The sequence below is a fragment of the Octopus sinensis genome, linkage group LG19 (assembly GCF_006345805.1).
Source record: "Octopus sinensis linkage group LG19, ASM634580v1, whole genome shotgun sequence".
In the NCBI taxonomy this organism is placed as follows: Eukaryota; Metazoa; Mollusca; class Cephalopoda; order Octopoda; family Octopodidae; genus Octopus; species Octopus sinensis.
Window position 1 is genome coordinate 45,490,888 of NC_043015.1, and position 25,120 is coordinate 45,516,007.

The following is a 25,120-nucleotide window of genomic DNA, read 5'->3' on the forward strand; positions in this document are numbered from 1 at the left end:
TCTATCTATCATGAAAAACTTTTGAGTACATGTATGTGAGAAGCATGTGTGCATACAAGCATGTTCGTGCACACATGTGATGCATAATTACAATATAGTTTCCATGTTTACTAATTTTTGAGGGGGGGGGGGGTTGGAGGTGCTTATTTCAGTACAATAATAGCTTCACAACTCATTAAAATGATCAAAACTTAGATTCAAAGAGTGCAGAAAACTATTCTTACAGGATGAACAAGTTGAGTGATGAAGAAAACAGAATTCATAAATAAGTTTGCTTTTTTGTGCCTTTCTTTTCTTCTTGTAGTCTTGATGGTGTTTTTCCAACATTTTCCGTACGAGGCGTTAAATTGCGTGATGTATTATTGATATCTTGCTTTAGTAAGGCCTGTTTTTCATTTCCAGCAAAAAAAAGAAAAAAATTCTGTCCTATTATATAACAATTCATTCACATCTTTTCATTGCTATCTCAATCAGTGCAGACATTTTAATGATTCCGGGGGAACCCCCACCACTTCCCTCATCATCACTCCTCATTCGTATTTGTTCATTAGTTAAAAAAGAAGAAAAGAGAAGTATTATATATAAAAAAAGAAAAAATATGAAGGTTGCATTCTCGCAAATGTTGTTGTTACCAGGAGAAAATTAAAGTGTCACGTAACCAACCAACATTAGAGCCTGTACACTGTTACCCAATATGCTAAAAATAGTAGCCAAATCTCACTCAAATAACACCAAAGAAGAGAACATTAAATAATATGCCTTGTGAGTGGATTTGGTAGACGGAAACTGAAAGAAGCCTGTCATATATATGTATATATATATGTGTGTGTGTGTTTGTGTGTGTATGTGTGTGTGTGTCTGTGTTTGTCCCCCTAGCATTGCTTGACAACCGATGCTGGTGCGTTTACGTCCCCGTCACTTAGCGGTTCAGCTAAAGAAACCGATAGAATAAGTACTGGGCTTACAAAGAATAAGTCCCGGGGTCGATTTGCTCGACTAAAGGCGGTGCTCCAGCATGGCCGCAGTCAAATGACTGAAACAAGTAAAAGAGTAAAGAGTATGTATGCATATATGCATACATATACATATTTGTACGAGGAGATGCTGAAAAGTTCCTGGCTTTAAATGCATTTGCAGTGCCCCAGCATGGCCACAGCTCATGAGCTGAAACTAGATGAAATAATGAAATAAAAATAAATAAATTTAACTAAACCAGCAGTCGCCAACCTCTTTTGCATCACAGATCAGTTCCATGCAAGATAATTTTTCAGCAGACCAGGGGATCCCACACAAAACAAAATACAATAAAGTGCATAGCAATTTAATTATTACTTACACACACACATATCTAATTATATATATATATATAGGTGTAGGAGTGGCTGTGTGGTAAGTAGCTTGCTTACCAACCACATGGTTCCGGGTTCAGTCCCACTGCGTGGCACCTTGGGCAAGTCTCTTCTACTATAGCCTCGGGCCGACCAAAGCCTTGTGAGTGGATTTGGTAGACGAAACTGAAAGAAGCCCGTCGTATATATGTATGTGTATAATTTTGTGTCTCTGTGTTTGTCCTTCCCCCAACATTGCTTGACAACCGACGCTGGTGTGTTTACGTCCTTTTTTCTTTTCAAGCCTGGTACTTATTCTATCAGTCTCTTTTGCCAGACTGTTAAGTTACAGGGATGTAAACACACCAATACTAGTTGTCAAGTGGTGGTGGAGGACAAATACACACACACACACACACACATATATATACAGGAGGCTTCCTTTGGTTTCCATCTACGAAATCCAGTCACAAGGCTTTGGTCAGCTGGAGGCTATAGTAAAAGATACTTGTTCAAGGTGCCATGCAGTGGAAATAAGACTATGGTTGGGAAGCAAAGTTTTTACCACACAGCCATGCCGGTGTCCATTGATATGTGTGTCTGTGAGTATATGTGTCTGTATGAAGGCATAGCTGTGGTAAGAAGCTTGCTTCCCAACCACATGGTTCAAGGTTCAGTCCCACTGCATGGCACCTTGGGCAAGTGTCTCCTACTATAGCCTCAAGCCGACCAAAGCCTTATGAGTGAATTTAGTAGACAGAAACTGAAAGAAGCCCATCATATATATATATATATTAATAAAAGGAATTCCAACCTTGTCTGATTTTCCCGTTTTATTTACAATCTTATAATGATATAATATAATATAATATAATAAAATAAAATAAAATAATAGAATGTTAAATGTTCATTCTGATTGAACTAGCACTTTCATGCATTAAATAATGCAATCTTCAGGTTCATGTAGTAGTGGTGACAGTCATGCTTCACAATTTTTGACTGTAGCGAGATGGTTAAATCTGTGCCTTAAATACACCTGTGTAGGCTCCAGATTGCTAGGTTTTGCATATATATACTTGTAGTGTTCAATTAAATGGAGCCACTTGAAACGGCCTTACTGCATTAATACCTGACATCCTGCTACTTATTTGATTTTATTCACCTTACTTTGAGCTGTGCAGATAATACCGGACTGACTTGGTGCCTCAACTTAGGTACCTAATTCAACTGAATCTTAATTTTATATATATATATATATATATATATATATATATTATATAAAAGGGCTTAGTAAAATAAATTACTTTGCCGCATACTGAACTCATTAGAAATAGCAGCTAAAAAAACTTTTTTTAAAACTATTTCCAATACTTAAAGAAAACCTCTCTCATATAGTGTTTGCTCAATTCAACTCACGCAATATGGGGGTAGAGACATTAAAAAATCAAGTGCAAAGGTTTGCACTTGATTTTTTAATGTCTCTACCCCCATATTTGCGTGAGTTGAATTGAGCAAACACTATATGAGAGAGGTTTTCTTTAAGTATTGGAAATAGTTTTAAAAAAAGTTTTTTTAGCTGCTATTTCTAATGAGTTCAGTATGCGGCAAAGTAATTTATTTTACTAAGCCCTTTTATATAATGTAGTAATTTGAATTCGCCTTAAATGGTCCCTTTGCATACTGAATACTTGGTGAAATTGATTAATTAATTAATTTTACCCTCAATTGTTGAAATATATATATATATATATATATATATATATATGTTTGTGTGTCTGTGTTTGGCCCCCAACCATCACCTGACAACCAATGTTGGTCTATGTCCCTGTAACTTAGCAGTTCAGCAAAAAGAGGCCCATGGAATAAGTACTAGGCTTACAAAGAATAAGTCCTGGGATTGATTTGTTCGACCAAAGGCAGTGCTCCAGCATGGCTACAGCCAAATGACTGAAACGTGAAGAGCCGGAACAAATATCAAAAGAGGCCCATCATAAAAAACTCAACACGTAGGTTTGAGTACAAGGGCTAAATATAAAGAAAAAAACACAAAAACTGTGGGGGATCTACACCGTGTGAGAGCAACCAAACAAAACGAAGAAACGTTAACGTATATTGAAGACTACACATTTTGGAGAAAGGAGTAGAGTCAATCTATTTGACTGTAGTACTTGACTGACTTTACCTTTCATCCTTTCGGGGTCGATAAATTAAGCACCAGTTACGCACTGGGGTCGATGTAATCGCCTTAATACCTATGTCTGTCCTTGTTTGTCCCCTCTATGTTTAGCCCCTTGTGGGTAATAAAGAAATAGGTATCCCGAAAGGATGGGATACAAACCCAGAGCGTAAAATAGTCGTTAACTAAATAACTGAAAGAGATTTTGTCCGACGCTCTCACCAATTCTGCCGTCCTAATAGTAAAGAGGTATTATGTAAATACAAGATAAAGACCAATAATCATAAATAAATAAATAAATATCGGATATTTCAGAGAAATATCTCGAGAGATTCTTTTAGATAGCAACAGGACACTTTAAGAAGCAGAGTTGATTCCGAAAGCTATTGTTACCATGAGTGTTGATTTTTATAGTAGCAAGTCTACGAAGTGGATTTAGTTTTCTCTCTCTCTCTATCTATCTATCTATCTATCTATTTATCTATCGCGCGCACGCGGTTACTCAAAAGAAAGTCCCAGCGAATCGAGCCAACGACTTCGGTTCAAATCCAGTCTCTGGCTAATGGCCTTTAAAAAGGCATGAAAGCCATACAATCCATTCACTTATTAACGGCAAGCTCTGGCCAAAAAGGCATCATTGTATACACATCATTGTATATAAATACTAAAGAGGAGAACTAGGAGTTTCGTTACCGTGCCGAACAAAATGCTTAGCGATATTTCATCCGTGTTCTGTGTTCAAATTCCGCCGTGGTCTACTTTGCCTTTCATCCTTTCGGGGTCGATAAATTAAGTACCAGTTGAGTCCCGAGTCGAATTACTCGAGTAGCCCCATCCCCCAAAATTTCACGCCGTGTGCCTATAATAGAAATGTCCTTGTTTGTCCCCTCTGTGTTTAGCTAGCCCCTTGTGGGTAGTAAAGAAATATATAATATTATTACACTAATAAGGATAAAAGTTACTTTATATAGACAGATAGTCAAACTATCCAGAGAGACCTTACGCGGTCATTAGACTTGCTAAAAGTAGTAGCCGAATACTACTCACGGAACACCCTGCTGTTTCCGAAAAGAAAAGAAAAGACGGATACTAGTTATAGAAAAATAATGGAATAGCTTTAACCGGAACACCTTCGATCATCGATCTGCCCGACCAGAGCCAGCCTAGGGCTAAACTACATCTATAAATTAGTATACGTTTCTAACGTGAGTGCGTATGTGTCTCACTATATATACACACATATATATATATATTTCTTTATTGCCCACAAGGGGTTAAACATAGAGAGGACAAACAAGGACAGACAAAGGGATTAAGTCGATGACATCGACCCCAGTGCGAAACTGGTACTTTTATTTATCGATCCCGAAAGGATGAAAGGCAAAATCGACCTCGGCGACACACACACACACACACACATATATATATATATATATATATTATATATATATATACATATATATATAATGCGAAATAATTCCCTTGGGGGGGGCGGTGCATCTCGAAGCAAATAAAGCAATAATATAGAACCTCGGTCAAGTTTAGAGGGAATGTGGGTTCGTGTCCCACAGACAGCCCTTTGACTTTTTCTGTCCAAAGGGTTTATATCTTAACCCAATATATTAAACACGCTATTATTTATATCTATATTTGTTTTGAGACACGCTCAAACATTATATACATATGAACTTATGTGTATATAGACAGTACCATGAGGTACAATGAGCAGCAGATATTGTATCAGATAGATTGTAAAGAAACTTGAAGATTTCTGTGATCTGTAATAGTTCGATTGATTATTCGTGCTACACCCATCACCACACCACTTCACGAGAATCAATAGTGATGGATTAAACTATATTGTTGTTTAGCCCCAGGTCAGTTGTGATCGATCGGTCAGTGCTATGATCAAAGAATCCCAGTTGTGTGACCATTGCGTCTCTCGTTTTCAACGTGTATTTTTGGACCGCATTATTAAATGTGTTCTTCTCGTTCTTTCAAAAATACAAAGAAAGAACAATATAAGAACAATAGGCGCAGGAGTGGCTGTGTGGTAAGTAGCTTGCTTACCAACATGGTTCCGGGTTCAGTCCCACTGCGTGGCATCTTGGGCAAGTGTCTTCTGCTATAGCCCCGAGCCGACCAATGCCTTATGAGTGGATTTGGTAGACGGAAACTGAAAGAAGCCTGTCGTATATATATATATATATATATATATATATATATATGTGTGGGTTTGTGTGTCTGTGTTTGTCCCCCTAGCATTGCTTGACAACCGATGCTGGTGTGTTTACGTCCCCGTCACTTAGCGGTTCGGCAAAAGCGACCGATAGAATAAGTACTGGGCTTACAAAAAGAATAAGTCCCGGGGGTCGATTTGCTCGACTAAAGGCGGTGCTCCGGCATGGCCGCAGTCAAATGACTGAAACAAGTAAAAGAGTTAAAGAGTAATATATTTTTTTGCGAGGACGGTTTTGGTTGTTATTTCTCGCAGGTCCAGTAGCCGTTATACATAGAACAATCCTCGTTGGCAGGTTTTTAGTATGTGTGAATTTACTGCTGTCCGTTGATAATGTCCACTCTGCCGCCTCCGACTTTCTAACAAATTGGCATAGTGCCTGGTCATTTTGTGTGTGTGTGTATGTGTGCTATTACATTAATATACAATAGCATTCATTTACTTACTACCACTACTACTATTGGTAGGTTAACAGACAAGAATAGTGCGTTGGTATATAATAGTATGTGTGTATGTTACCTACATTACGAAGCTAGTTTGGTAAGTGAATGAAGAACAAGCTAATGCTATCCACACATCCGAAACAAATCGGTGTGTGAGTGTGTGGTATGTATATATGTGTGTATATATATATATATTATATTTGGATGTGTGTATGTGCACGCGCTATTTATAAAGCAAAGCATTTGTTTAGTGGATCAAGCATTAGACATTCAAGTTGGGTAATTTTCACATAGGTTGTCCTGTTAGTAATGCTTGTACTGTTCGCTGTCAGGCTTATGGATGGGACACATGGGTATATCTACGATCGTGAAGCCCGACCGACGAGAGAGAGAGATGAAAATATTTAGGAAAGATAAATAGATCGATACAGATAGGTAGATGGAGCGCACCTCATTTCTAGCACATAGATAGATATAGATAGATAGATGGATGGATGGATATAGATAGATAGACAGATGGATAGATAGAGATTGATAGATAGATATAGATAGATAGACAGATGGATAGATATAGATAGATAGAGGTAGATAGATAGATAGAGAGATAGATAGATAGATAGATAGATAGATAGATGATAGATAGATAGATAGATAGATAGAAGATAGACAGATGGATAGATAGATAGATAGAAGATAGATAGATAGACAGACAGATAGATAGATAGATAGATAGAGAGATAGATAGATAGATAGATAGATAGATAGATAGATAGATAGATAGATAGATGGATGTAGATAGATAGACAGATGGATGTAGATAGATAGAAAGAAAGAAAGATAGAGGTAGATAGATAGATAGAAAGAAAGAGGTAGATAGATAGATAGATAGATAGATAGATAGATAGATAGATAGATAGATAGATAGATAGATAGATAGATAGATAGATAGATAGATAGACAGACAGATAGACAGATAATGTATGTGCGAGTGTGTTAAAAATAAACATACTTATGATAAAAATAAGCATACAAATGAGGATGAATGGGAAAGACAGAGAGAGAGAAAGAGAGTACTCTTCCCGTCCTGAAAATAAAACATGCTGGAAAGTTAAGTTCATTGAGAAACAGAACCGTTCGGTACACAGCAGCACCCGTCTGTTGGTGTGTGTGTGCACAAAACCCAAACACCCGTCTGTTAGTGTTTGTATTCACAAAAACACGATTGTATGAAGAGTGAAAGAAAGAGAGACTAGCTTTGCAGTGAACAAGAGGAAGATTTTTTTTGCCTGTTCGAAAATAAAGCGAGCCCTTTTTTTTTTCCTTCATCTCCGCCCCCACACCCTTACAAGATTCTAAGGGAGTTGCTGTAGAAAAAGAAAAAAAAGCAGTCGTTCACACACATAAATATATACATTTTTGTTTTATTTGCTTTATATCTTCGAACCAGAAGACATACATTACATACATTGAAGTTTGTTTTGTATTTTTTTTTACCCAACTTATTGAAGCCATATGCATGTATGTATGTACGTACGTACGTATGTATTATGTACGTACGTATGTATTATGTATGTACGTACGTATGTATTATGTATGTACGTACGTATGTATGTATTATGTACGTACGTATGTATGTATTACGTACGTACGTATGTATTATGTACGTACGTACGTATGTATTATGTACGTACGTACGTATGTATTATGTACGTACGTATGTATGTATGTATTACGTACGTATGTATGTATGTATTATGTACGTACGTACGTATGTATTATGTATGTACGTATGTATGTATTATGTATGTACTTACGTATGTATGTATTATGTACGTACGTATGTATGTATGTATTTATTACGTACGTATGTATGTATGTATTATGTACGTACGTACGTATGTATTATGTATGTACGTACGTATGCATGTATTATGTATGTACGTACGTATGTATTATGTATGTACGTACGTATGTATGTATGTACGTATGTATGTATAAACGCATGCACGTACGTATATATGCATGTATGTATGTGTTGGACATATGTATGTACATGCGTGAGTGGTGCGTGTATGCACTATGGGAGAAATATAAATGTCTGAGGAGATACGTGTTGTTCGCACGTCTCTTCATGAACTTTAGAAGGCTTCCCTTCCTTGTAAGCAAAGCTAAAATTGGGTCTTTTCAAAAGCGTGTGTTAAAAAAATAAGCTAATTTCTAACATACTAGTTTGTAACAAGGGCCCGCCTGCCTTTCTTCCTAACTATTTGCAAAAGTAACTGTTATAGCGCTAGTAATTTAATCGTAACTAACTACAGGTGCATTAATAACTGAATTAAAATAATAATAATACACAGTATGACAGTGTTAAGGATCTACTCGGTTAATGGGTGTGTGTTCCATTTTTGTTTGACAGTGAAATATGGCATCGACATACAAACAAACAATCATAAGTTATTTATAAATGTTAGGAGATGGTTTTAAGTGTGTTTGTGTGGCGTGAAATTCAAACTGTGAACATGTTCAGCTGATTTTTATGTATGGGACTTGAAAGAGAATTGCCTTGGCACATGTGTTAGTAATTCCGTGAGGTTCTGGTTCTACGTGTGTGTCAATTTCGTATGTACGTGCACGCGCGATGCTAGCGTGTGTATACTATATACATACATGGATGTGTGTATACACGCATGTGGGTGGAGCAGTCGATTGGTAGAGTCGTCAGAGCGCTGAATACAATGCGCTGTAATAATTGTTCCGGTTTTCAAGGCTATAAGTTCAAATCCCACTGGGGTCGCTAAATAAATTTTAAAACATAAGCTCGGTACTGGGGCAGCACCTCCTCACCCTCAGCTGACAAACACTCGATGTTCTGCTGGATCAAGTATTTTGAAAATGATTTAGCAGCCTTAATTCCTTGCATGTCGAGAGATCGCGTAAAGGCTTCTTTCTCACTGGCTCCCGAACACCAGGAGAGTCACTATTGCGTTCTGATCGAGTCCGCCTTGGATCACCTCCGCTATGGTCACCACCAACGTTAGCACACCGGACGAAATGCTTAGTACTATTTCGTCTGTCTTTACGTTCTGAGTTCAAATTCTACAGAAGTCGACTTTGCCTTTCATCCTTTCGGGGTCGATATAATCGGCTTAATCCGTTTGTCTGTCCTTGTTTGTCCCCTCTGAGTGTAGCCCTTTGTGAGCAGTGAAGAAATAAGAATCTACAGGCTTACAAAGTAGACGAGAGAGAGAGCGTGTGTGTGTATGTGTGTCGTATGTCCAAACTGTCGCGCTGACCCCTATACGTTTCACCACTGTATGTAGGGGAGGACCGCATAGCCCCTTAGCTGGGAAATCTACGAGTCGGGGCTTCGTCGACAATATCCATGCCATAGAACGATTCAGTCACTACTGACCTTGAGTTACCACAATATTAGCTAGCCACTGAATACCAAAGCATTCGCTCTATAGCAAAACCATGCCATTTCTTAACACTTAGTTGTTGGGGTTTTTCATTGATTTTTTTTTCTTAATTACGCTTTCGTGCAAAATGTTAAAACAAGTCGTACCATAGTTTATTCATGTATCTAAGTCTTTCGGCGAACAGCTCTGATCGAACAGATTTTATCAAAAACTTCCCACTTGTTCGTGACCATCCTGCCTTCCACCTTTTCCTTTTTGTTTTATTTTCAGACAGTGTATCTAACACTACACCACCCACTATGACCCTTTTGGTACTTTCCTATTATCGACAAGGAAAAGGGGCGAGAAATTGGGTGATTGTTTGTTTGTTTCCTTCTGTGACGAAAACTTTATATCCAAACCATTATAAGTTTTTTTTACATTTTTTGCTTTCCAATTCCGTGTCCGTTTTTCGGTAAATTTTTACTGGTACTTTTCTCCACGAGATAGTTAGTGATAGCTATTCTGGAAGCTCGCTAACCAACTGTTACACTCGTATCGTGAGTGAAATGGTTTATTACTAATCTTTTAGTAAATATAAAATCGACTGTCCATAAGAAAGTACCAGTTTTTTTTTAAGGTAATAGAGGATAACCTCAAATGAGATTTGGCTGCTACTTCTAGCAGGTCAAAGGACCGTCTAGAGCAGCGGTTCCCAAACTGTTACACTCGTATCGTGAGTGAAATGGTTTATTACTAATCTTTTAGTAAATATAAAATCGCCTGTCGATAAGGTAATAGAGGATAACCTCAAATGAGATTTGGCTGCTACTTCTAGCAGGTCAAAGGACCGTCTAGGGCAGCGGTTACCAAAATTGTGTCCGCAGAATTTCTGGGAACTCACACAGGGTTGTACTGGAGGTCCGTGAGTCGTGTCCTAAAAAGCTGCAGTGTAAAAATGTGTAATTACTAAGTGACATGTACTGTTCAATAGAGAGGTGACACTAGGTGGACGAGTCTGTTGTTAGTTAATAAAAAATCAACTTATTGAATAAGCCAGACCGTTCCAAAAAAAAAAAAAAAAAGCCTACGTGTGGGAAAATTCATTTAAATGAAAATATTCTTCGTGGTGAAAAAGATTGGTTCCACGATTGTAGAACTTCACTGGATTGGCTCAATTTTAATTTTGGTTTTCGTTGTGAGGTATCCGTCCTCTTAACTTTCCCCCATTCACATCAAACCAACTATTAATTACACTTGTAATGCTAGCTTCAATCACAGGTGTTTATTGCGTCACCTTAATAGATCTTATCTGCTATCTTCGGAGAATCAACTTAATAGCCTTTGACCTTACAAATTCATGGCTACTTGAGCGCTTCTTTATCTTCCAAGTTCATCCCGTGCATCTTAGAGTACTGATACTCTGTCAGCTTGCCAAAAACTACAAGTATCTTTTGTAAACATATTGGTTTTGAGTTCGTTTTTGTTTGTTTTTTAATTATGTACGTACGTGCACGTATATTTTATACGGACGTTAATATGAAATACCAACGGGGAGTAAGAAGACAACACGAATGATTCGGGAATCTAAAAGCTCTCCTTCATTTCATCACCCTTGATACATCTAACCCCCGATAGACTTCACACTAACATCTACGTCCAAGATCCTCATTCTCAAAGCGTCAGGTCTTAGAATTTTCTTCCAGCCCATGTCTGTCGTCCAGGTGCTGACTTGCAAACGGTTTAAGCAGAGCATTAAAGGCGTGCAAAAAGCCATGGGCAATGCTCACTTTCTCCAGACCCAGCAATAAAAAAAAATAATAACAATAATAATAATATAGGCGCAAGAGTGGCTGTGTGGCAAGTAGCTTGCTAACCAACCACATGGTTCCGGGTTCAGTCCCAGTGCGTGGCATCTTGGGCAAGAGTCTTCTGCTATAGCCTCGGGCCGACCAAAGCCTTGTGAGTGGATTTGGTAGACGGAAACTGGAAGAAGCCTGTTGTATATATGTATGTGTGTGTGTGTGTGTGTGTATATGTTTGTCCCTCTAGCATTGCTTGACAACTGATGCTGGTGTGTTTACGTCCCCGTAACTTAGCGGGTCGGCAAAAGAGACCGATAGAATAAGTACTGGGCTTACAAAGAATAAGTCCCGGGGTCGATTTGCTCGACTAAAGGCGGTGCTCCAACATGGCCGCAGTCAAATGACTGAAACAAGTAAAAGAGAATAATAATAATAATAAAAATAATAATAATAATAATCATTCCAAATTTTTTCCACAAGGGCAGCTCGGGGGAGGTGGGAACGAGTCAATTACATCAACTCCAGTACTCAGCTGGCACTTAATTTATCGACCCTGAAAGGATGAAAGGCAAAGTCAACCTCACCAGAATTTGAACACAGATTGTGCCGCTAAGTATTTTGTCCAGCATGCTAACACTTCTGCCAGCTTGCTACCTTAATTGGAATCTCACCGAAATTACCCTTTACTATATTCCTCATTCCATTTCTTCATTATCTTGCAGCAACACATATAAAGTGAAGACACATGACTTAGTAATTTAGGGAGTTGTGTTCACAGTTGTGGTTTCAATTCCTGAGGCAGGCAGTGCATTGTATTCTTGAGCAAAACACTCCATTTTATATTGATCCTGTCCACTCAGCCATAAATGAGTTAAGCAACTGCGAAGAAGTCAACCCTGTGACGATGGATCCCATTCAGTGGGGCAGGATTCTTGTAATAGATTGACCGGGTCATTATTCCTAACTAGTGGGGTCTTCATCATCATATAACATCCACCTTCCATGCTGGCATGGGTTGGACAGTTTGAGTGGACCCAACTAACCAGAAGGCTGGCTGTGTTGACTGTAAAACTTAGACATTAACCCTTTTGTTACCAACCCGGCTGAAACCAGCTCTGGCTCTGAGTATAAATGTCTTGTTTTCATAAGTGTTTAATTAAAATCTTCCACCAAACCTAAGTCACCATTTATGTTCCTAACACTAGCTGAATGATAACCAAGTTATTTTACTAAATTATTTGTTATATTTAAAGTAATTGAGAGAAACACAGAGCATCTCAAAATAAATACAGTAATGAAAGGGTTAAACTCAAAACATGTTAAGAATTAGTTGGGGCACTTCCGGCATAAGTGTCTTTGACAAATTTTGCCTTTATTTACAAGAGACTATATGAGTGACATGAAAGTTATGAAGATGGTAAATGCTGTGAGTAAAGAAGCTCTCTTGCAATGTAGCAGACTGAAAAGGCAGGCCATGTAGTTTGTGTAGAAGATGGAAGAATTTCAGAGCTTTTACTCTTTGGAGAACTATGTTTTGGAAAGGACTCCTCACAAACTAAAGTTAAGCAACAAAGTCTGCCTTAACCCTTTCATTACTATATTTATTTTGAGATGATCTGTGTTTTTTTCTATTACTTTAACTATAACAAAGAATTTAGTAAATTAACTTAGTTATCATTCAGCTAGTGTTAGGAACATAAATTGTTTAACTCTGTTTTTTATATATCAAGTTTATTGTCAACTCTTTGTCAAGGTCTTTGGAGGTATTTACGCCTCAGATTAGACTGGGTCAGAATGTGTTGCATTCAATACATCTAAGTTTGAATAGTATATACATTCACACACACATATGTTTGTAACTATGTGTGTGCATGCATATATATATACACATACATATTCATCATTATACTTATATACATATACAAACATACATATACATATATACATGCTTACAAACACACGTTATACCTAAACTTTATATATATATATATATATACACACACACATATATATACATATACATATACATATACATATATATATATATAGATAGATAGATAGATAGATAGATAGATAGATATACATACAGACACATATATATATGTATACACATATATTCTTTAACCATACACACAAACACAAGCAAAGATACCCAGCATTACCCAGGCACCGAATATAGATTTTGTGTTTAAATTTTAATGGCTGAACATTTAGCATATTTTTATGTAATACTTTTTGTATGTACTTATGTCTGAACTTCTCTATTGTAATACAGATACATGCCTAGTCGAATTTTCCAAGTTTTCTATGAAGTGTAAACCTCTTGAGACTATGATTATTGATAATTTTAATTTTGTCATTTAAGAATATACTATCTTCGTGTTTTTTTTACTTCGTATATATTCTTGTGTGGAGGCGCAATGGCCCAGTGGTTAGGGCAGCGGACTCACGGTCGTAGGATCGCGGTTTCGATTCCCAGACCAGGCGTTGTGAGTGTTTACTGAGCGAAAACACTTAAAGCTCCACAAGGCTCCGGCAGGGGATGGTGGCGATCCCTGCTGTACTCTTTCACCACAACTTTCTCTCTCTTTCTTCTGTTGGCCTGCTCGCTTAGCCAGCGGGGTGGCGTCATTTGAAGGCTAAAACAATGCGATGCGCATTGTGACCAGCGATGTGTAGCAACATCTGATAGCCTGGTCGATCACGGTGATCACAGTGATATATTCTTATAATTTCAGATTGCTCATTACTAGTATCATTTTAATGTCCAGTTTTACCATGCTTGGACAGAATTTATCTATTTTCGGCAGATTTTCTACAGCCTGATGCCCTTCTTGTTGCCAACGCTTGCTTGTTTCCGAGTAAAGTAATATTTCCCCATGGCCTGACATGTTTTACATAGAAAAACTGCAAAGGAATGACCACACTTGTATGATGATAACACTCATTTACAACTATCATGTAATGTCTAGACAAATGGACACACAGACACACACACATATATATATATATATATATATATATATATATAAGGGTAAAGACTTCTTTCCGTCATGAATGACCATGAGATTGCACCAGGAAAGTTACCATATTTCTTTACTACCCACAAGGGGCTAAACACAGAGGGGACAAACAAGGACAGACATAGGTATTAAGTTGATTACATCGACCCCAGTGCATGACTGGTACTTAATTTATCGACTCCGAAGGGATGAAAGGCAAAGTCGACCTCGGCGGAATTTGAACTCACAACGTAACGGTAGACGAAATACCGCTAAGCATTTTGCCCACTGTGCCAACGTTTCTGCCAGCTCACTGCCTTGCGGCCAATTCTGTACGTATAGGTTTGTTTGCATTGCGTGCGTTTGCAAGCATGTGTATGCATATATGTATGTAGGTATATATGTATGTAGGTATATATGTATGTATATACCTTTCAAGGCACAAGTCTGGGCAAGGTTGTTTATGGAAGACCAGCAGTCGCCCATGCATACCAGCCTCCCCTCTCCATGCCACTAATGTTATCCAAGGGAAAGGCAAAGGACGATAAGGCTTGGCACCAGTGACATCGCAATTCATTTCTACAGTTGAGTGAACTGGAGCAACGTGAAATAAAGTGTCTTGCTCAAGAACACAACACAAAGCCCAGTCCAAGAATCGAGCCCACTACCTCATGATTGTGAGCCCGATGCTCTAACCACTGAGCCATGCACCTTCACAGGAGTGGCTGTGTAATAAGAAGCTTGCTTCCCAACCATATGGTTCCGGGTTCAGTCCCACTGCATTGCACCTTGGGCAAGTACCTTCTACTATAACCTCGGGCCAACCAAAGACTTGTGAGTGGATTTGGTAGACAGAAATTGAAAGAAGCCTGTTGTATATATGTGCGTGTGTGTGTGTGTGTGTGTGTTAGCCCCCCACCATCATCACCTGACAACCGATGTTGGTGTGTTTACAACCCCATGACTTAGCGGTTTGGCAAAAGAGACCAATAGAATAAGTACTAGTCTTACAAAGAATAAGTCTTGGGGTCGATTTCTTCAACTAAAGGTGGTGCTCCAGCATGGCTGCAATCAAATGACTGAAACAAATAAAATGAAAAAAAAAAAAGGAAAAATGATACACACACACAATGGATATCCTTCAGTGTCTGTCTAACAAATCTATTGACAAGGTTTTGGTCAGCCTGCAGTTATGATAGAAGACCCTTTCCCAAGGTGTCACACAGTGGGACTAAACCCAAGACTATATGAACAGTAACCAAACTCATTAAGCACACAGCCATACCTGTATCTAATGTAAACATCTCCTTTGGTGCAACCAGTCATAAAGGTGGCTATGCCACACGAAGCATATTACATAGGGATACATGCCTCCATGCTAAAAGTATATTTATTTCTCTCTAGAATTATTTATGAAGGAAACAGATACAACCTGGAATGATGATATTTATATTTCACTGATGAGGTCTGATAAGGCTCAAACATATCTGTAGCAGTTATTTCGCCTGCTAACAAAGATCAGCATTTTACTTGAAGCATTATCATCGTTGAATATCGATGTTCCATGCTGGCACGGGCTGGGCGGTTTGAGAGGATTTGATAGGTCCAAGAACCGATGGCGTTATACTCCAGGGTCTATTTTGGCATAGTTTCTACAGCTAGATGACCTCCCTAATGCCAAACACTTCACAGCATGGAGTGGCTGTGTGGTAAGTAGCTTGCTTACCAACCACATGGTTCCGGGTTCAGTCCCACTGCGTGACATCTTGGGCAAGTGTCTTCTGCTATAGCCTCGGACCGACCAATGCCTTGTGAGTGGATTTGGTGGACGGAAACTGAAAGAAGCCTGTCGTATATATGTATATATATATATGTATGTGTGTGTATGTTTGTGTGTCTGTGTTTGTCCCCCTAGCATTGCTTGACAACCGATGCTGGTGTGTTTACATCCCCGTCACCTAGCAGTTCAGCAAAAGAGACCGATAGAATAAGTACTAGGCTTACAAAGAATAAGTCCCGGGGTCAATTTGCTCGACTAAAGGCGGTGCTCCAGCATGGCCGCAGTCAAATGACTGAAACAAGTAAAAGAGAGAGTGTATTCGTTTTTTTTTCTTTTGATCTCAACCCTAATGAAATTGCCATGCAGCTTTTACAACTACAAATACTCAAGTGTAGGGGAAGGGGTCAACTTTATGCTAGGAGACGAGAGGTGAAAAAGCAGAGAGAAGTGGGGGGGAAGAGCTGTCTCTTGTTACAGACGAGCCACAAGAGCCTGCTCTTGTAGCTTCTCTACATTTAAAAGAGAGAGGTTGAGAAATATCAAGAGGAACTGCAGAAAAATAAGTACTAATGATGAGGTGTCCAGATGTCCCTTCAAGGTATGAGGTGAGTAGAGCAAACAGAGGAACAAGGAGTATGGATGGATGGGTGCTGGTCTGCAAGAGTGTATGGAACAAGAGAGATGGGGAGGAGGAATGATGAAGGGGTGGATGTATCCAACAACTGTAAAAACTGAGTAGAATTGAAGGGTGGATACAGGGTATGGTAAATAAACAGGAAATATAAATTTTCTCTGAAACGTATTCCTAATTTCTTGAACGTATCTTACCTTTTTTTTTTTTTGTGAGAGTTGCAAGCAAACTGCCAGTAGGTATTTTTCAGATTTCCTACTAGAGACAAATTTCAATTCATTTTTGTGTATGTCATTAAGTACATGATTTGCCTACCTGGGATGGTTTGAGGCACAGCGAGAAGTTCAGCCATATCAATTTTGCATACTATCTGAGAGAGAGATATAGATACATGCTGAGCATAGATATCTATAGGGATTTTAGTTAGCTGTAATCTCCCTCGCTTACACATTTTCTACAGATCTATGTGTGTACATGTGTGTGTATATATCATCATCATCATCATCGTTTAACGTCCGCTTTCCATGCTAGCATGGGTTGGACGGTTCAACTGGGGTCTAGGAAGCCCGAAGGCTGCACCAGGCCAGTCAGATCTGGCGGTGTTTCTACAGCTGGATGCCCTTCCTAACGCCAACCACTCTGTGAGTGTAGTGGGTGCTTTTTATGTGCCACCGACACAGGTACCAGACGAGGCTGGCAAACGGCCACGCTCGGATGGTGTTTCACCTTCCGAATGTGGCAGATACTAGTGCCACCTGACTGGCGTCCATGTTGGTGACACGTAAAAGCACCAACCGATCATGTCTCTTTGCCAGCCTGCTCTGGCCCCTGTGTCGGTGACACGTAAAAATAACCCACTACACTCAAGGAGTGGTTGGCATTAGGAAGGGCATCCAGCTGTAGAAACACTGCCAAATCAGACTAGAGCCTGGTGCAGCCTCCATGGCTTGCTAGACCCCGGTCGAACCGTCCAACCCATGCTAGCATGGAAAACAGACGTTAAATGATGATGATGATATATATATTGGAGGCGCAATGGCCCAGTGGTTAGGGCAGCAGACTTGAGGTCGTAGGATTGCAGTTTCGATTCCCAGACCGGGCATTGTGAGTGTTTATTGAGCGGAAACACCTAAAGCTCCACAAGGCTCCGGCAGGGGGTGGTGGCGATCCCTGCCGTACTCTTTCACCACAACGTTCTCTCACTCTTTCTTCTGTTGGCCTGCTCGCTTAGCCAGCGGGGTGGCGTCATCTGAAGGCTAAAACAATGTGAAGCGCATTGTGACCAGCGATGTGTAGCAACATCTGATAACCTGGTCAGTCACAGTAATCATGCTGATGACTACAAAACAATACATGCAACCAGGGTGGGGGGCTTCAAGCGGGATCAACATTCTGGAGAAGGATTGGGCACATAGTGATTAGTAAAGGATCTTGGAGGTGGACACAATATGACAGGGTATGAGGAGTAGATTTGAGTGAGTTGGGAATGCTTGGCTGGAGGTGACACAAGTTTGCAGAGTACTGTAGAGGCAGTAGAAAAGAAGGAGAGAGAGTGACTTCATGCCATTTCAGATGAATGGCCATTCTTTGGACAGCCCTCAGCTCAACCCAGACTGAGCAGATCTGTGATCAAAATTGCTCTAGCTATGGTCATCTTGTTGTGCTCGGGTATTGTGTATCTACAACAAAATCATCTTCATGTTCTCCCCATTTTCAAAAGGGGTAAGATGTAATTTGAAGGTAGAATGAGGGGATTTAAGTGTTTTTTTTCTATAAAGTCAAGCGATGGCCAAAAGGTTCTCTTGCTGGCTCTGAAAACGTGCAATTGTAGTTGCTGTTCAGATCAACTTCAATCAAGCATCTTTCATCAAAAGCATTCCATCTTGTTTTTTAGGGATATTGAGGACTATTTAACCAAATGTATACTTTTATTTATCTTATATAGTGGGGGTGTACAATTTGAGGATATTTAGCTGCTCTTACGAGAAGTTTGAGCTATATGAAAAGAGAATTAATAGAATGCTAGACTGAAAACCTTGCAGTATTTACGTTGCGTTACAATCCCAGAGAGGTCGACTTCGCTTCATAATTTAACATCAATATAGTATTAGTACTAGTAACGTACTGACATTGGTCATGGCATTGTGCCAAAGTATGAAATAATAACCTTGTGTTTGTTTATCCATGGACAAAATACCTCAAGAACCACTGGACGGATTCAGATAAAACTTTCAGAGATGTTTGGCCTTGGGACTGGCATGAACTGATTAGATTTTGGGATCGCTCTGGCACCGGACAAAGATTCTGGATTATTTTTTCCGGTATTTTTACCTAATTTTTGAGAGCGATCAGGTTCATTTTAGTATTCTCATTTGTGAGAATAGTCGAGTTTATTTCAGATATTCTCATTTTAAAAATCAATCTCTGGCTAATCGTTGGTGTTGCCTTAGTGGAGGTTTGCACTCTCTAAGGGTTGTTATTATTAATATAATAATTGAGGGCGGAATCATTAGAGCATCGGAAAAAAACTGACTTGCAGGCACTTTATGTTCTGAGTTCAAATTCTGCCGAGGTCGACTTCGCTTTCCAGGGTTGATAAAGCAAGTACCAGTTTAGCATTGGAGCCGAAGTAATTGACTAACCTCCTCCCATTAAAAGTGCAGGTTTTGTACCAAAATTAGAATTATCATTAAGGCAGTAGTGAACTGGCAGAACCATAGGCACGCCGGATAAAATGCTTAGCAACATTTAGTGCGTCTTAACGTTATCAAGTTCAAAAATTCCGTCGTGGTCGACTTTTACTTTTCATCCTTTCAGAGTCAACAAAACAAGTACTAGAGGAGCAATGGGGTCGATGCAATCCCTTAGACTCCTCTCCGACAAAATTCCAGGTCTTGTGTCTAATAGTCGAAAGAATCATTTTCATCACCATCATTAAAATAAGGTCGATGAATCGATAGATCAGCAAAAATGCCTTTTGGCATTTAATTAACATCCCTTTTACCTTGAGTGTTCGAATCCTACGGGAGTCAACTTTGTCTTTCATTCTTCGGAGTTCGATGATATAAAAGTATTATTCAAGAATTGAGGTCAACTTACTCATCGATTATGCCTCTCCCCCCCCCCCGATATGTGTGGCCTAATAAATCATCGTTATTCAAACTTATAATAAAAAGAAATCCTTAGTATTTATCGCCATGTATTGTCTAACTCTCTCTCTGAATTACGATATTCTATTTTGTTTATAAGGTTTCTTATCCATAGCGGATTTTGTGCATGCATGCATGCTCGTGTGTGTGCGCGCTCGCGTATATGTGTGCCGTGTATTTGTGTGAATGTGTGTGTGTTGTGTACCGTGTATTTGTGTGAATGTGTGTGTGGTTTGTGTACTGTGTATTTGTGTGAATGTGTGTGTGTTGTGTACCGTGTATTTCTGTGAATGTGTGTGTTGTGTACCGTGTATTTGTGTGAATGTGTGTGTGTTGTGTACCGTGTATTTGTGTGAATGTGTGTGTGGTTTGTGTACCGTGTATTTGTGTGAATGTGTGTGTGGTTTGTGTACCGTGTATTTGTGTGAATGTGTGTGTGGTTTGTGTACCGTGTATTTGTGTGAATGTGTGTGTGTTGTGTACTGTGTATTTGTGTGAATGTGTGTGTGATGTGTACCGTATATTTCTGTGAATGTGTGTGTTGTGTACCGTGTATGTATGAATGAGTTTGTTCATACGTCATGTGTGTGCGTGCACACACGTGCACAAATGTGTGTCGCGACTGCCTTTACTTATTCTTGAGCAAGTGCGTGCATGCATGCAAGCATGCGTGTATAAGGTTGTCAGGATCAGCCAGATTCACCTTTTCGGAGATTCCATGGAAATTGTTATAGATAAAAGAGTTTTCAAGCTTGTGTACTAGAGAAAACGATAGGAAGAATGCAGTGGTGATGGTGGTGGGGTGAGTTCCAGCCTGGAGAGTGGTGTTATTTCGTACAAAAAGGGTGGAGCAGAGTGGATGGGTGTATATATATATATATACAAAGAGACAAATATACTAACTTCAAATGGCATTTATTCATACAGATACACATAGACGCACACAAACACGAGCACGCGAAATGAATATATATATATGTGTATATATATAAATATATCGAATATGTAAAATTAATAGCCGTTGGTATTTTTACCTCATGGATGGAGTCAACCACAACACAAATTGTGTTGTGTGTGTGTGTCGTCGGTACGTAGAGATATTGAAAAATCGCGAGAGGCACATGGAAAACTAGACAGACAGACACAAGGGCAGTCAGATGGCTTAAATAGATATGGAGACAGGCAAATAAATGACTAGATATATATACATATTAAATGGTTTAGTGCGTGCATGTATATGAGTGTGTGTGTGTGTGTGTGTGTGTGTGTATACATGCATGCGTGGACAACGAACAACCCTTATATATATATATATATTTCTTGATGGACAGATAGGTTTTTCTTCCTTCCTTCCTACTTCATTCTTTCGTGTTTTGATGTTTGAGGTCTCAGAATGGTTTGCTTTTATATATATATATATATATATATATACAGGGTGTCCCAAAAAAATGTATATACATAGTGGTTCGGCAAAAGAGAACGATAGAATAAGTACTAGGCTTACAAAGAATAACAAATTTACAATTATTTAAGGTGTGTATACATTTTTTGGGACACCCTGTATATATATATATCTGTGTGTGTGTGTGTGAGGAATAATGTGGAGATGAAGAATAAGGAAATATACGCACAGCAAATGACAAAATAATGTACATGTGGATATATATAAATATATATACAAACAGTGCAATGAGATGACATAGAATGCAGGTTTGTCCCTTTCGTCCGTCATCCGTATGTGGCAAATAAAAGGAATCATTAGCATTATTATAATCCCCGCCGAAAGGAAATTATTATTATTATTATTGGTGTCCTTTTAGGAAACGACTTCCAGGAGTGTTCTATCGATACTCAAAAAGATTTGATATCGATACACACACGTGTGTATGTGTGTGTGTGTACTAAGAAATAATGTTTGTATAAAATATGAAGTTTTTTATTTTCCTCTGAAGAAAGATACATAGCGAACACTGCTTTTTTCGTTTAACTATTTTGTGTGTGTGTATAGATATATACACACACATACAATATATATTCACATATGGGTATAGCCTATATATAAACATATAAATACACATACTTGTATATCCACATATATACATACATGTATATATACATAGCAGTTATTGATACAAGCAAACGTACATACATATACACACTCATATATACATACACACATTATATATATATATATATATCTACATATGGGTATAGCCTATATATAAACATATAAATACACATACTTGTATATCCACTACATACATGTATATCCACATATATACATACATACATACATGTATATATATATATAACATAGCAGTTATTGAAACAAGCAAACGCACTCTCATATACACACTCATATATACACACACACATCATTTCATTTATATATATATATATATATAAGTAAATACACAATTACAAATACCATGCCATACATACTTGGCATACACAGAATATCGAACCTGTGAAAAAGCTTGATTTAACAAGGAAATAGCTGAGAATAATAAACACTTAAAAATAACAACAAATCACAATAATAATACCTTTTAATTGGTTTTTTTTTCTCTTTAATTGAGTTTTGCTTCCCCCAAAACTTCATTCTTAAACACACAACATAAACACACACGCGGTGCTTGTAGATATTTGTATACACACACTTGTATACTAACTTCTATACATACATACATGCATGCGTATATACGTACTTACTTACCCAGCAGTTTGTAAGTCTCCTCTGAATCCATATACAGACTAAGGTGGGAATCCACAAGGTAAAGCCATTCAGAAGCCATAATCAATAGGGCAGTTAATAGGACGGCCGTGGAAGACGGCATGTTGTGTGTATATATATATATGTGTGTATATATATGATATACGAGACTAATTATAAAATGAATAGTGCACTGTTTTTTAATTAGGGTAGTTTAGAATAAGTGTACTGGTGTTTGTTGTGTTGTGTGTTTTGTCTGTCAGTTTGACTTAGTTATGTTATGTATGTGTGTGTGTGTATAGGATCTGTTGTGATGTGTGCGGTGCATGTGTGTGCTGTTGTTGTTGTTGTTGTTGTTGTTGTTTGTTGTTGTTGTTGGGTCGGCACCACCAGCCAAGCCAGGCAGCATCACCAAGCATCAATCGACGTCGTCTTCGTCGTCCGCCTCCACGTCCATGGAGTTACCCCCACCGATAGAAAAAAAACAAACAACAACAACAATTTGGAAGGTATAGGACGAAGTGCTGGAGAAGGAGGAAGGGGAGCGAGAGAGAGAGAGAGAGAGAACAGAAAACAGAAATATGAGAGGGGGAGTAGGACTTAAAGAGAGAGAAAGAAAACAGAACTATGAGAGGGGAGTGGGAGAGAGAGAGAGAACAGAAATATGAGAGGGAGAGTGGGAGAGAGAGAGAAAACAGAAATATGAGAGGGGGAGTGAGAGGGAGAGAACAGAAATATGAGAGGGAGAGTAGGATGGAGGGCGCAAAGGTGGTGGACGAGAAGGAGGAGGAAACAGAGGAGAAAGAACGAAAGAGAAAAGAGAGTGAGTGGAAAAAAAGAGTAGAGGTAGGAGGGAAGATGAGACGGAAGCGGAGGAGGAGGGAGAACCAAGAAACGGGGAGAAAGGAACCAAGAAAGTCAGAGGAAGGAGGTCGGAAGAATTATAAGAGGAGGAAGAGGAAACCGAGAAACGAAGAAAGTAAAGAAGGAGAAGAAGAAGAAGAAAGAGAGAAGAACGGCAGTAGGATGAGGAAGGAAGTCAGCGGGAGGAGGAGGAAAGGGAACTAAGAAGAGAAGTGATAGTGAGATGAGGGGAGGGTCAAAAGAAGAATTAAGGGAGAATGAGGGGGGGAAGATAAATAATAAAACTGCAAAAAAAAATCCTTATAAATGGAAGAGAGAAAAAAAAACCAGCGGTAGGATGAGAAGATGAAAAGAAGGGAAAAGACATGGAAGGGATATCAAGAGATGATGTAGGAAGGAACTGGGGAACAAAAAGAAGAAAAAAAATGAACAGCGGTTTAAAAAAAGAAATGCGAAAAGGAAAGGGATTTTGTAGAAGAAGAAGAATAATAATAATAAAAGGATAGCAGTAGAAATGGAATGAAGCAGTGTTTAAGATAATAAAAAAAGAGAAGGGAAAAAGATGAAGAGAGAGAGAGAAAGAAGCAATATTAGCGAGATTGATCAGTAAATATGGTATAAAGAGAAAGAGAAGTAGAATAAGAAGCATTTAAAAAAGAAAGTCAGCGGATTGCTAAGTTTAAAAAAGAAATGAGTTATCGTTTTCTTTTTCTTTTTTTTTTTTTCAAATTATTGATTAAAACGAAAGGCGATAAAATAAAGGAGAAATATTGGAGAAAGGCTGTGAGAGAGAACGAACGAACGAAGAAGTCGCTGATTAAAAATAAATCTAAGAACGGTGTTAAGTAGAATAAAAGAGGGTTTTTGGTGAAAGGATAAATGATCGAGATGGATAGGTAGGTAGATATATATATATATAAATAGAATTAAGGAAGGCAAGAAAGAAAGAATAGAGTTATAGTCTTCGTTGCCCCGTCATTCACGCGTGTCGCGTCGCAGCATCTCTGCTATAATAGCAGGAACGGCAGTGATAGATAGATAGAGAGATAGATGGATTTTAAATAGTATATGCTAGAGAGAGAGGGGAGGGAGTAAGGTAAAGAAGAGAAAGTGACAAATACACAGAAAGAGAGAAAAAAGAGACAAGGAGAAAGCAACATAAGAATAAGTATGAGAGCGAGAGAGAGATGGAGGAGGAGGAGGAAGGTAGAAAGTAGTAAGCAATATAAAGATAGAGAGGAGAAAGCAACATAAAAATAGAGAGAGACAGAGGGGGAGAAAATACAGCGTAGAAAGTAACATAAAAGAGAGAGAGGGAGAAAATAGCGTAGAAAGTAACATAAAAGAGGGAGAGCAAGAAAATAGCGTAGAAAGTAACATAAAAGAGATAGAGGGAGAAAATAGCGTATAAAGTAACATAAAAGAGAGAGAGGAAAAAAATAGCCTAGAAAGTAACATAAAAGAAGAGAGAGAGGGGGAAGAGAAAGAAGAATGCAACAGAAATAAAGAGAGGGGGACGGAAGAGAGAGACGGCTATATAACTATCATCAACAAGAAAGAAGTCATTAGAAAGTTTCGTATTAAACTTAACT

General features: G+C 38.6%; 1 long non-coding RNA gene across 1 annotated transcript; it reads right to left on the reverse strand.

Annotated features, from left to right (window-relative positions):
- Window positions 1-1,836: 1,836 nt before the first annotated feature.
- LOC118767115 lies at window positions 1,837-23,288 on the reverse strand. The gene is made up of 3 exons (XR_005003010.1): window positions 22,664-23,288; window positions 3,727-3,739; window positions 1,837-1,867 (listed from the first exon to the last, which is right to left on the reverse strand). It is a non-coding gene; the product is annotated as an uncharacterized LOC118767115 (long non-coding RNA).
- Between the last annotated feature and the right edge of the window lie 1,832 nt (window positions 23,289-25,120).